The following is a 13,488-nucleotide window of genomic DNA, read 5'->3' on the forward strand; positions in this document are numbered from 1 at the left end:
CTGTTCCTTGCCCTGTCTACCCCCCCCCCCCCTCTTTAGAATGTAAGCTCTCATGAGCAGGGACCTCTTACCTCATGTGCTTATCCTTTCATACTTCAGCAGTCTTCGACTGCACCAAACCATGCTGTTTGCTGCCACCTTGATACTAATGTGGCAGCAATCGGCTGATGTTCCTATAATCATGTACCCTGTACTTGTCCTGTATTGTCTTCAACTGTAAGTTACGGTTTTCCAGTTTGATTATGTGTACTCTGTAACTGGGCGCTGCGGAACCCTTGTGGCGCCATATAAATAAAGGATAATAATAATACTCTGGTTAGGGTGGCCAATCCTCGGATCGGCAGAATCCCAGGATTTGGCCCCAAAATGCCATTTCCAGGATTTTGGTATCAGACTGCGTATGCACTTGCTCAGATGCCACTTGGCTGTTCCCAACCCTGGCTTGCGCCCTGCGCAGCGTAATTAGGTCCTAGGTCGTGCTACGCACAAAGCCGCCGGAACTCTCCCGCATCCGGCTCCATTTCAGAAGTTCAGCCTCCCAGCAAAACACCCACCCACTGCCGCCACCTGCTCCCCCTAAGTCAGTTAATGTGGGGGACGGTTGTCTTTTAGGGATGCCAATCCCAAAGGAGAAAACAACTCCTTACATATGTAGGTATAAATAGTACCTTTTTAAGTATCTATATTGATTTAAAAAAGTAAACTAAAGCAAGAGTTCCGTGTTCCAAACACCAATTTTGACCACGTGAATGTCCGTGTTGTGTATAATAACACCTCTCCTACTGCATGATCCTTAAGTCAATGTAGGTTTATAGAACAGGTTTTACAAGTATTTCATTTTTAGCAGTTGTATAACAGAAATTTCATACACACTTACAATTGTGATGTTGTTATGTCCAGATAATCAATGGAAGTAGGTGAGCGCAGTGCTTAATGTTAATGGATGGGAGACTGATTTCATAGAGTAGGATATGCGATTACCTAATCGGAGGTCTCTGCAAAGTAGCAGAGAACCAATCGGGACTGAATAACCCCCAATATACGCATCACAATAGATTGGCCATTATTCAGATCTAATTGCAGTACAAATTTGTTCTCAAAATGGGTAAAACCATGTGCACTGCAGGTGGGGCAGATGTAACATGTTAGAAAGAGTTAAATTTGGGTGGGGTGTGTTGAAACTGAAATCTAGATTGCAGTGTAAAAATAATGCAACCAGTATTTACCCTGCACAGAAACAAAATAACTCACACAAATCTAACTCTCTCTGCACATTACATCTGCCCCACCTGCAGTGCACATTGTTCTGCCCATTTTCCAAACAAATTTGTACTGCGATCAGATCTGAATAAAGGCCATTGAGAGAATCATGTCACAAACCATACTTGTCCCCCTGCACCCTTGGAAGAGTGGCTAGATCCCCCCAATCCAGGCCACTTCCTAGTGAAGCGAGCAGATATGTAGATTAATAGGGGGCTAAATCAAGTGATTTGTAGATGGGGACAATTGACTTACAGCACCTTCCCCTTTCATGGTGCCCACCAGGGGAGGCTCCAGAGGGGTGTTGCAAAACAGTTTAAATTTCTCCCCTATTTGCATTTTGAATTGTGCTGCAGCCTGACCTCGGGAGTCCCCACTCATGACCCCCAAGTCATTTTCTTCTGGATTTGCCCCTGCCCATACCCCATATGTGGGGAATAATAGTACTTGTTGCACACCTGCAGCACAGTGCACAATCTCCGGTGGGTGTCATAAGAATCCTATTGATATAGGGGAAGTGCCAGGACTCAAGCTGTGAGCAGCAATGCCCTACCTGTACCATCTGAGGCTACCAAATTACTTTTCTGCCACTGGAACTCATCAGCCGTTTATTCAGAGCCTTACAGAGGGTATATTATTGTAAGAATACGGGATAAGTGTGGTAGTAGCGGAAGTCTGCATTGGATTGGGAGCATGGGCATGGATCATAGGATAGACATTAGGTTGACCACTGAAGGTTGACATGGGTTAGGTCAACAGGGTCATTGGGTTGACACAAGCATTAGGTCGACATGGTTTTTCACCTTTTTATTTACCTGAATGATGACACAGTTGACATGGACACTAAAAAAGTGCACTGCTTCCCCTCACATGGCTCACTGCGCTCGCCATGCTTCGGGCACAGTGCATCGCTACGCTTGGCACACTATTTTATTCTCCCACTGCGCCCTAGTGGATGGTAGGGCATGAAATATCGCCTGTCGGCTCAAAAAAATGTAAAAACCCCATGTCAACCTAATGCTTATCGACCTAGTGATCGTATCCTGGGAGCATTGTGCAGGTTATAGTTCTATTTGGAGTGGGAGTGTTTGTGTTTGGATTATCAGAGACTTAGGGGGGGAGATGTATCATAAGTGGACAGATGGGGAAATTGCCACAGAACCCATTCAGTTTCGTGGTAACGTATCGAGTACATTTTATAAACTGATAGGCAAAACGTCTCCCCTTGTCAATTTGTACAGTTTTAAGAAGGCTTGCTCTATCTCTTCCTATGGGCCAGATGCACCAAGCTTCAAAAAGCGATAAAGTGGAGAGTGATAAACAACCAGCCAATCAGCTCATACCTGTAATTTTGCAAATCCAGCCTGTAACATGGCAGATAGAAGGTGATTGGATGGTTGTTTATCACTCTCCACTTTTTCACTTGTTTAAGCATCTGGTCCAAGGTTGCGAGGTATAGAATTCAGGAGAATGCATCAATCATTGTGCATCCTGTCACTCACTGAAGTGGCATTTACTAGTACCATATGCATGAATAAAACCACAAAGAACAGCTCTTTTGATAAGAGAAGTCCATTGCGGATAATCGCTGCCCATGGAGAGTGAAATCCTGCCCTGTGCAAGTCTGCGATTGACTTGCAAATGGATGGCTAATCTGCAAATTCATTTGCAACTCACTCTCCATCGAATGATTTTCCCAGCTTTAAAGCACCTGCAATCGGTCATTTGACAGTTTATACAACCGGCATCATTTGAGTGGCAGTTTTCAAACAGGTTAGGTGCATACAAGCGATTGAGAGACGACCGGTCGTATGCAGCAGCTGGATTGTATGACGGATTGTGAGTACATTGTGTATCCAAAAACCACTGAAGACTGCCGGGGAGTTGAAGGGAAAGTTGGAAACAATCATGATTGTAAGCAGGTCTTTCTGATGTATGGCCAGAAACAAGCTTTCCGGGGCCAGAGCTGACGTCACATGCCTTCCCCTAAAATGCCTGGGTATGCCTTGCGATTTCCCTTACACTCCCCCCCCAAAAACAGCCGGTTACCACCCCCAAACGCCGGCTTCCTGTCAATCAACTTGCGTACAGCCATCAATTAAAAAATTTGCTGAATTTTATCGCAAGATGGTCTTGCACATACGTACAACAAGCCATATGCGTGCGCTGTCTATCGATGATCGCCCGGCCTGTGAATTCACAGCCATGCGATCAGGTACGAATAACCCCCATTAAAGGAATGAGGGCACAAGAATTGTGTATGGAAAGCAGAATCAGCCAGTACAGGGCAGAGGTGGGGAAAGTATAAGGAGATTGTTACGCAATAGTCACAACAAAAATAACAGAATCAGGGAGAACATGTGCAAGAAAGCGTAACGTTTTTAGTAAACAAGATGGCCACCATTATTTTGTATGTTGTACTGAAATATAGAATTGGGTTGGGGATGGAGAGAGGAGGAATTTGTTATGTGGGTAGGGATCCTGTTCCCTCACTTCTTGCTAAAACAAACAAAAAGACTTTGAGCATTACACTATGGAAATAGTTGCAAAAACAGATCGTATCCTGAACCTTTTAATTCAAGGTCCTTTAACGGCACAAAAATACACCACACAGTGATGGGATGCGGTCATCTATTAGAATGAACTTAGGTCTACAGTCATTAGGTCGACCCCACTAGGTCGACTGGCAGGAAGGTCGACCTGACTTAAGGTCGACATGGGCCAAGGTCGACATGACTTAAGGTCGAATTTGCATAAAGGTCGACATGAGGAATGTCGACTGGTCATAAGGTCGACATGGGTTTTTCACTGTTTTTTTGAGCCGACATGTGCCGACAGGCGGTATTTCATGCCCTACCATCCACTAGGGCGTGGTGGGAGAATAAAATAGTGTGCCGAGCGCAGCGAGGCACCGTGCCCGAAGCATTGCGAGCGAAGCGAGCGATGCAAGGGTCCGATTCTCATTGCCAACTGTGTCCATGTCGACTGTGTCGACATTCGGATAAAAAAAAACAGTGAAAAACCCATGTTGACCTTATGTCCAGTCGACCTTCCTCATGTCGACCTTTATGCAAATTCGACCTTAAGTCATGTCGACCTTGGCCCATGTCGACCTTAAGTCAGGTCGACCTTCCTGCCAGTCGACCTAGTGGGGTCGACCTAATGACTGTAGACCTAAATGCAGTCTGACGAATGATCCCAACCCACAGTGATATGTCTAAGTATTTTAATTTTATTTTGTTATACAGTTGCCAAGGAAAAAAAAAGATCAAAGACTAGAACATTCATCTTTATAACTATGTTTAGGTTCAATTATTTCATCCATGCCTTGTTTGAGTATCAAGAAAACAATAATTATTAATTATTTAATAGTGCCCAGCCACTTAAAATAAAAAAAATAAAAAAGGAAAGTTAATTGGTTGAGATTTAATAAACCCAATGGCTTTATAAATGTGGTTAATGCAATATACGTGAAATTGTTAACACCAGTTACAAAAATAACCAACTAATAGGACGTACACACACGGTTCAATTTTGTCTATTTTTCTAATAGATGTTGGCTATATAAGCAAAATGGAATCGAAAATCAAGCTGAAATTGAATACATTCAACTTCAATTTGATACCGCGGCATCGAAATGGAATAAAAAAAATAGACTGTGTAGGCAAGACTATAGAGTACAGATCGGTACTATATAGTCTAAATCGAATGTGTACATGGCCCCGTGCGATTCGATTCCGATTTGATCGGGATTGAATAGAAAGTACATTGCACCATGTGTGCACCCCTTACGACCAATCACACATCAGGACGATGTGTACCCAGCCAATATGCCAGGTACACATTGGCATATATTTCATATCCATGGTACACATCACAATGATGTAGTGAAGGATGGAGCGATCATTGTTCCACCTTTGATTAATATGCACCGGGTCACATCTTCCAGTTGTGCGTGCAGCACTGCTGACCGGAAGATATCGAATGCGACCACAGGAGTGTCATTTCCATTTGCCTGGAAAATACATAACATGCTGACATCGTTTAGTTATATATTTTTATATTTTCTGGAATATTCCTGCATTATTACATGTAGGCATAACCAAACGTCACCTGCAAGGACCTATAAGAATAATTAAGCTTTAGATAGGCACCAGTTTTGTGGGAGTGGAAGTGTAGTATGTAGAAAGTCAATGGGCGGACATATTGGGCGGTATTCAATGAGGCTGATTCGCCAGGTTTTTATGGCGATTTTGTGCTGTAAGGCGAATTTTTGACAAAAACGGTGAATCACCCTATTCAATGACCAGATGGCGAATACATTTCAAGGTTTTTTTCGCCATGATTCACCGAGTAGCAATCGCTATCTTTTTGTGGTGAAGTGGAATGTGAACTTTTAAAATAAAGTGTTTTGTTTTTTACAATTGGTGTCAAAAAATCAGGAATTTTATTCTGAGGAGGGGCATGCTATTTTTATTCATGTGCTGTAAGCACATGAATATATATTTAATTTTAAAAAATATATATATATTTTTTTTTTACACAGACCAGCCAGCAGGGGGCGCCGGAGCCGAGCCGCTCATTAGATATTCACTTCACCCGATCATTACATATGCACGATCGGGTGTAGTGATTGAATATACCTGGTCCCCTGCTGGCACTCCGGGGGGGCAGCCTGTGCTGCCTGGCACCCGGGGAGCCCACCACCCCCCCACAAACGTTCTGGGGCAGGCAGGGAGACTTCCATCTCCCTGCCTGCCACCGTCCTCAGGCTCCCTGCGGCGTTCGCCGCAGGAGCTCATATTCGCCGGTCAGGGGCAGCGAGCCCCTGACTCGTTGAATACCAGAGCCGGCGAGGCTCCGGAACGAGGCGACCAGTGGCGAATGTGCAGCGAATCCTAAATAGGATTCGCTGCACGTCGCCGGTATTCACATTGAATACTGCCCATTGTAGTGTGAGTGTTACTTATGTTGCCTCATGAAATCTTACCTATATATAATGACAAGTCCCCACTAACAACTTAAACTGCAGTGAGAGGGGAAGGGGACTGTTTATGTCGCACTCTAAATGCACCATTTGTGTTATTGCATTCTTAGTTTACAAAACTTGATAGGTCCAATTTGTCATAAACAATTTAGTTTTTTAATGTAGATGTGACATCTTTAGACTCTTTCTAGGAATATATTTACCAAACTTCCCATGAAAGGGATTGTAACACAATTGGGTAAATTCTATTAGTGATATGTTCACACTGATTTTTTTTCCACTTTATAGGTTTGTATAAGGATGGATTAGCCCTATTAAAAGAATTACTCTCAGCATTTCCCTTCTTTTGTAAGTACAATGAACTATGACTTAAGGGGTCCATACAACTGCACGGACAATCCTCCGACCCGCCAGCACCGCTGTTCCTCCAACAGGATGCGCCTATCAGTGGCCATCAATGATTGGTCATCTGTTGGGGGATCGGGGATATTAAGCATGTTTAAAAGTCCCAATTCCACCATTATTGCCACGATCGGAGGACACAAGTTTAGTAACTCTGATCCCCCGGCACGACCGTCAGGGGATTGACACAATACAACGCTGGTGTATGTGAACCTTAACACCTTAGGTGCAATGAGTCAAAAATTTTCCCTCAATTTTCAATGTAACCCCTTGGCGAAATGTAATAGGAAGAGAGATTCAGAAAGTGAGAGATTTGGTAGAAATCTCCAGATTTTTAAAGCGACTATCATTTACACTGCAAAATCAAACTGGTTTTGCAGTGTAAAGGATTGCCGCTTTAAAAAAACCTGGAGATTTCTTACCAAAATCTCTCACTTTCTGAATCTCTCATCCTATTACATTTCCCCCCACATCTCCTTGCCCTTCCACTAGCAGATAATATTATACCTTATATCTGGTATGAAAGTAATGATTACGTTTCAATAGTATTTTTGCTTTCAAATTCTATTACTCCTTGATAAATGACCACTACACTTATTTCTTTAATGCTAAAGTTTTGAGAAGCCCCCTGACATAATTTTCACTAGATCTTGGAATATCCTGTATCCTTGCAGGGGATCAATTTTTAATGTTAAAATAATACCCTAATCTATAGTTTTGTGATGGTTCCCATGCGTGTGATGCTAGACAGAAGACAGTGACTTTAGCAGGTCTTTCATATTGACAGTTACTCTTTATTATTCTACTATAACCTTGGTGATTGGCTATGCCGCTAACCAAAATAAATAGCTTCCCGTAATCGAAAAGTTTCACAGCATAGAAAAGGAGCGAGCTTGGTGACAGGAAACTGTAATCCTATTATAAACAATTATGTGGCTGGCTTTAAGCCCCTGCTTCCCTCTTCTATTTCCTTAGTATGTCAGAGGCTCATTCAACCCTCCTCAAAATTAATTTACTGCTCTATTCTTAGAGTGCACAAGACCCAGTAGCCAACGATTAACCCTTTTTTTTTTTACCCCTTTGTACACTATGGACCTAATTCTGGTTCGCAGTGCTGCGGGTGATTTTAAAGCTGCCCGCCGTTTGTCCAGCCGACCGCCCAACCCCCCTCCCCACTCGTCAAATTTGCCCACTCGGCTGCGAATGGATGTTTTGCATAAACATCCATTCGCAGCCTTGTGTGGGTGGACCAAATCATTTAATGCTCACCGACCATCGAATGATTTGGAGCGTACGCACAAAACTAACGAACACTCTCAGGTGCCTTAGCTTTGCGTGCACCCCGTATGAGAACAGAGTGAACAGCTGACATCCAGATGCCCACCCCCGGCAGCCTCGTCACTGCCTTATTTCCATGGGAATGGCCATGAAATGCTAGGTGTTCCCATGGGCGTGTCCACCAGCCCCCGCCCCACGCCCTCCGTCCGTTCTGGTGGGTGCAAATGGAGTGACGAACTTGCAGTTCACCATGCCCATTCGCAATCAGCATCTGCACATGCGCAGAAATGCGCAGTCGCCAAACATCAGTCTCCCGTGCAAACGTTTGGGGACCGAACGGACCTTAAGTAACACACCATGAAAAGGGCGTCCAACCACGAAACATCAGACATTGATATAGGTACCTAGTCCAATTCAAAACCGCGAGTGCCGCTGTATTTTTTTCTATTTTTAAATACAGTATATACATTGTATTCAAATACTTTAATATGGAGTTGGCCCCCCTTTTGCAGCTATAACAGCTTCCACCATTCCTGGAAGGCTTTCCACAAGATTTTGGAATGTTTGTGTGGGAATTTGTAGAGCATTATGAGGTCAGGCACTGATGTTGGATGAGAAGGCCTGGCTCGCAATCTCCATTCCAGTTCATACCAAAGGAGCTCTATGGGGTTGAGGTCAGGGCTCTGTGCGAGTCAGTCAAGTTCTTCCACACCAAACTCATCAAACCATGTCTTTATAGTCCTTGCTTTGTGCACTGGGGCACAGTTGTGTTGGAATAGAAAATGGCCGTCCCCACACTTTTGCCACAAAGTTGGAAGCATAGAATGGCTCAAAATATCTCGGTATCCCGAAGCTTTAGGATTGCCCTTCATTGGAGATAAGGGGCCTAGACCTAACTCAAAAAAACCACCCCATACCTCCTCCACCAAACCTCCTAGTTGGCATAATGCAGTCAGGCAGGTAATGTTCTCCCGGCATCTGCCAAACCCAGACTCGCCCATCTGACTGCCAGAGGAACTAGATTTGCCACTCCACAGAACACATGTCCACTGCTCCCCAGTCCAGTGTTTGTGTGCTTTACACCACTCCATCCAAGGCTTAGTATTGGACTTAGTGGTGCGAGGCCTGCATGCACCTGCTCGGCCATGAAAACCCATTCCATTAAGTTCCAGCTGTACAGTTTTTGTACTTACATTATTGCCAGGGGAATTCTGGAACTCTGCAGTTATGAATTCAGCAATGGATTGGAGACTTTTACGCAACATGCAACTTAACAGTCATTGACCCCGATCTGTGATTTTATGTGGTCTTCTGATTTGCGGCTGAGTTGCTTTTCTCCTAAATGTTTACAGTTTCTAGAAATACCGGTTACAGTTGACTGTGGAATATTGCACGGGGGACCGATGCCGGGCGCATGCACAGCCGCATCTCTGCGCATGTGCATACGCCAGGTGCATGCAGCCACGGCGAACAATCTGTTTGCCGACAGCGGTATATATATATATATATATATATATATATATATATATATATATGTAATATATACATCATGATCTACCACATAACATGCAGAAACAAGAGTAGTTCAAATGAAATTCAAGAAACATATTTCTTATAAATAAGGTTAATAATCATAAACATTTTACAAGGAGAAAGTAAATCTAAAATAGAGGTTCCATTAATTTTTTTGCATTGATTTTGAAGATAGAAATATTCGTTAATAACCCATTGGCAGCCAAAAGTCCCTTTATTTAAGCATCACACATTCTACATCAGTGGTTCCCAACCTCAGTCCTCAAGCACCCCAAACAGTTCACGTTTCAGGTCCCCACACAGAATCGCAAGTGAAATAATTAGATCCACCTGTATAACTTTTAAAATGTTGTAAAGGTCTCGAGGCTGTACCTGAGAATTCAAGGCAGTGCAGACTTGGGCAACGGAAGTCATGGAGTGTTGTGGATGCTTGACGACGGTCTCCTGGACATTAACTCCTCTGATCCCACTGGGATGCCACACAGACTTACGCCATGGGGGGTCAGTGTAAACTTACCCCCCAAGCGACCGGGGTTAACTGTCAGTAGTATAGACGTATAGGCCCTTATTCTGATTCATTCGCTCCCTTGCGTGTTTGCGCAGTGGAGCGATGTTTTGTGACTGTGCATTTGCATAGTCCATTATGCGCATGTGCAGCCGCTGTGTGCGAGCAGCCACGGCGAATAGATTATTCGTTGGCACTCGCACACATCAATGTGGGCATAGGTTTGTGGTCCGGGGATTCGCCCCATGGGAATGCCCAGTGTTTCATGGGTGTTCCCATGAAAATGCTGGGCGTTCTTATTGTAATTCCCCAATGATGCGGGTATGGGGGGGTGGGCATCTGATGTCAGTGGATGTCAGATTCTCGTACAGGCACTCGCAGATGTAAGACACCAAAGAGGTGTCTTTCATTTGCGAGTGCTAGAAAAATCGTTCGATCGTACGTGACCATCCAATGATTTTGTGCCCGCACGCAAGGCTTTGAATGGATGAGTATGCTAATCATCCATTTGGATGCCTGCTGTTAATAGCTCCATGCAAGGGGACTTGCAAGCTTGCAAAATCCTCAGACTTGCGAGTCAACCAGAATAAGGGCCATAGAACAATATAAGACATCAGCAGACGGAAATCAAGGTACGACCAAAAAGCTTCTGCCATTGAAGCATCCAACGGGAGGTTTGGGAGCCCCAGTAGCTGCGCACAAAGACAGACCATAAATCACAGTTCAAACTAATATCGAACTAACTATATCTATGGTTAAATAGCGTAGACAGGAGGTGAGGCACCAGAGCCACTGTTGCTGCTTAGGATTGCAGCCACGGGCTGAGACACGCCTACGTATCCTGCTGCCACACTGTTACCTCACCCAAACACTCCCCAGACGTCACTTACTTTGTGAATAACGCCTCATCCTCTGACTGCCATTGCAAGACCTTTGCTCAGTGCGACAATAATTGGTCAGCTGCTAAGCCTATATCAGCAGTTGCATGGTTAAAGGACATACCATGAACTGCACATGGATGGGTAAGATTTCACTCCAGCTGACTGAATTGCTGGAGTATTCATAACTCGGACCCAGCTGCTGACTTTTTCCCAATGACTTTCCTTTGTGAGTTCCACCTGGTGCTGTGAGCTCACAAAACACAACTGCGCTGAATGGTTATTTGTAATACGCACCAGGAATGTCAATTACATCTATTCATTAAACATTCTGTGCCAGCAGCCACATGTGTCTGTGTATCCGTGAGTCAGGAAACCACTTTCTAGACCGCAAACTACAGCTCGCCAGAGGCGTAACTAGATCTTTGCGGGCCCCATAGCAAAATTTTAAAAGGGGCCCCCCAACCTTTATCACTACAAGAAAAAGACTGAAAGGAGATAGTAAGGGCGGGATGTATTAATATACATCGCCGCCCCTCGCCTACCAGCCGCGATGCTACCGCATATGTACTAACATATGCGGCAAGCATTGGGTTGCGGTGAAGGAGACCCCCGCGATACCTGTAATGTGGTGTGCGGGGGTCTGCGTCACATCCCGGCGGCTGTCAGTGTCCTCCTGTGTCTCCTCCCCCCTGCAGCCGGATGTCCTCCCAGCTGTGACACCTACTGGGGGAGGAGGAGATCGATGGAGGACGGGAGGGGGGGTCGCGCAGGCGGCGATAGAAGCCCATAGGCTTCTATAGGGTATCGCCACCCAGAGGGTGGCGATACCCTGCCAGGCAGAGACGGGGTAATGGTACATGCGGTAAAACTCCCGCTTTACAGCATTTTCCCTTTAGTACATCCCACCCTAAGAGAGAGTAAAAAAGACAGTATCTTCGTGGAAAAAGATGGAATGAGAGAGAGACACAGTGTTAGAGAGAGAAAAATACAGGAACAAGAGAGAGGGAGAAAGAGCGAGCAGGGGGTAAAGGTATAGATTGACAGATAGACGAGGAAGGCATGGACAGACCTATGGATGGACAGAGTATCATATGGGGGCATAGACGGACAGACTGGATGGGCATAGACAGACAGAAAGACAAAAAGGGCGGGCATAGACAGACAAACTGATGGAAGGAAAATAGACGTATAGATGGGAGGGAGCACAGATGAACAGATTAGAGGGGGCATAGATGGACAGAAGGAGCATAGAAAGGTGGACGGGGCAAAGACATAGGAAAAGGAGGGGGACTGACAAAAGAACCAAAGACAGATATATGGACAGGAAAGGGCATAGAAAGACAGACAGATGGAAGGAGTAGAGACAGATGGATGGAAGGAGCAGAGACAGATGGATGGAAGGGGCATAGATGGGTGGGTCGATGGGAGGGGACATAGATGGGTGGAATGGCAGGATGGGGTACAGAAGGACAGATAAATAGACAGAGCCCTATAGTTTACACAAATGACCAGGGAGTTTCCGCAGAGATTCCATACAGCACTTACTATTGCAGCCTCACCAGCAGCCCTCGGCACAGGCCAGACACCCCCCCCTCCTCCAGACTGGCCCACCTTGATGCAGCTTCTCCCCCTCTCCTTCTTCTCTGGCTCCACCGGCAGCAGCGTCTATCCATTCATCCGCCTTCCCCCTGCAGTGCAGCCTCGTCTCCCCCGCAGCCGCAGGAGCTTCTCTCATCTCCGCTTCTCTGGCTCTCTAGTGGAACAGCCTCTCCTGCTTCAGCAACCGCCTCCACTCTGTCCGCACACTGTCAGGCGGCTGCTGTAACAGTGCAAGCAATGGCGTGTGGCTGACAAGCCAGTGGTGTGCCAGTCAGTCGCGCACTGCTGACGCTGCTTCCAGTTCTGAATTGTGGATCCGTCCTCCTATGCTTTCCTCCTCCTGGCGTGCGGTAGCAGGGATAAGTTTATAAAACAATGTAGAGGGTGCAGGGGATTGCCTCGGGCCCCCCAAGCTGCCGGGCCCCATAGCAACTGCATCCCCTGCACCCTCTATAGTTACGCCACTGGTCAGCTCCAACTAAATCTTATAGATAGGACCTTCCAAATCAGACAAGGGATGAGTAAAATGTTTTGTTGGTTTTGATGCATAAATACCATACTTGCCTACTTTTGAAAACTAGTTTCAGAGAGATTATAGCTGGTAGTAGAATTGTGCACAGCGCCTCATTGAGGGGGGCGTGTCATGCTCCTCCCAAAGGGCGTGTCTAGTTCCATATATGGAGAGATTGTGAACGTGGCACCTAGAAGCGTGGGTGTGTACTGCTACATCTGAGAGGAATCTTTTAAAATGACTTATATCCAAAAGTAGATGAGCCCCAAAGCAGTTAGTAAGAGATATTATACTTGGTAAAGAGCTGGGAAATGGTGCTGATGGTTCAATGTAAATGTATCTATCTCTCATTCTTTTTTCCCCCAAAAATGTAACAGTGTAATGTGGGCTAGGTGAAATGAGGGAGATTGCTAGACTAATGAGGGAGACAGGGAGATTGGTGCTATTTCAGGGAGTCTCCTGCAGAATGCAGAAGGGTAGGCAAATATGATAAATACAGATACCGATTAGGTACTGCTTTTACATTTAATCA

The sequence above is a fragment of the Crinia signifera genome, chromosome 3 (genome assembly GCF_055691185.1).
Source record: "Crinia signifera chromosome 3, ASM5569118v1, whole genome shotgun sequence".
In the NCBI taxonomy this organism is placed as follows: domain Eukaryota; kingdom Metazoa; phylum Chordata; class Amphibia; order Anura; family Myobatrachidae; genus Crinia; species Crinia signifera.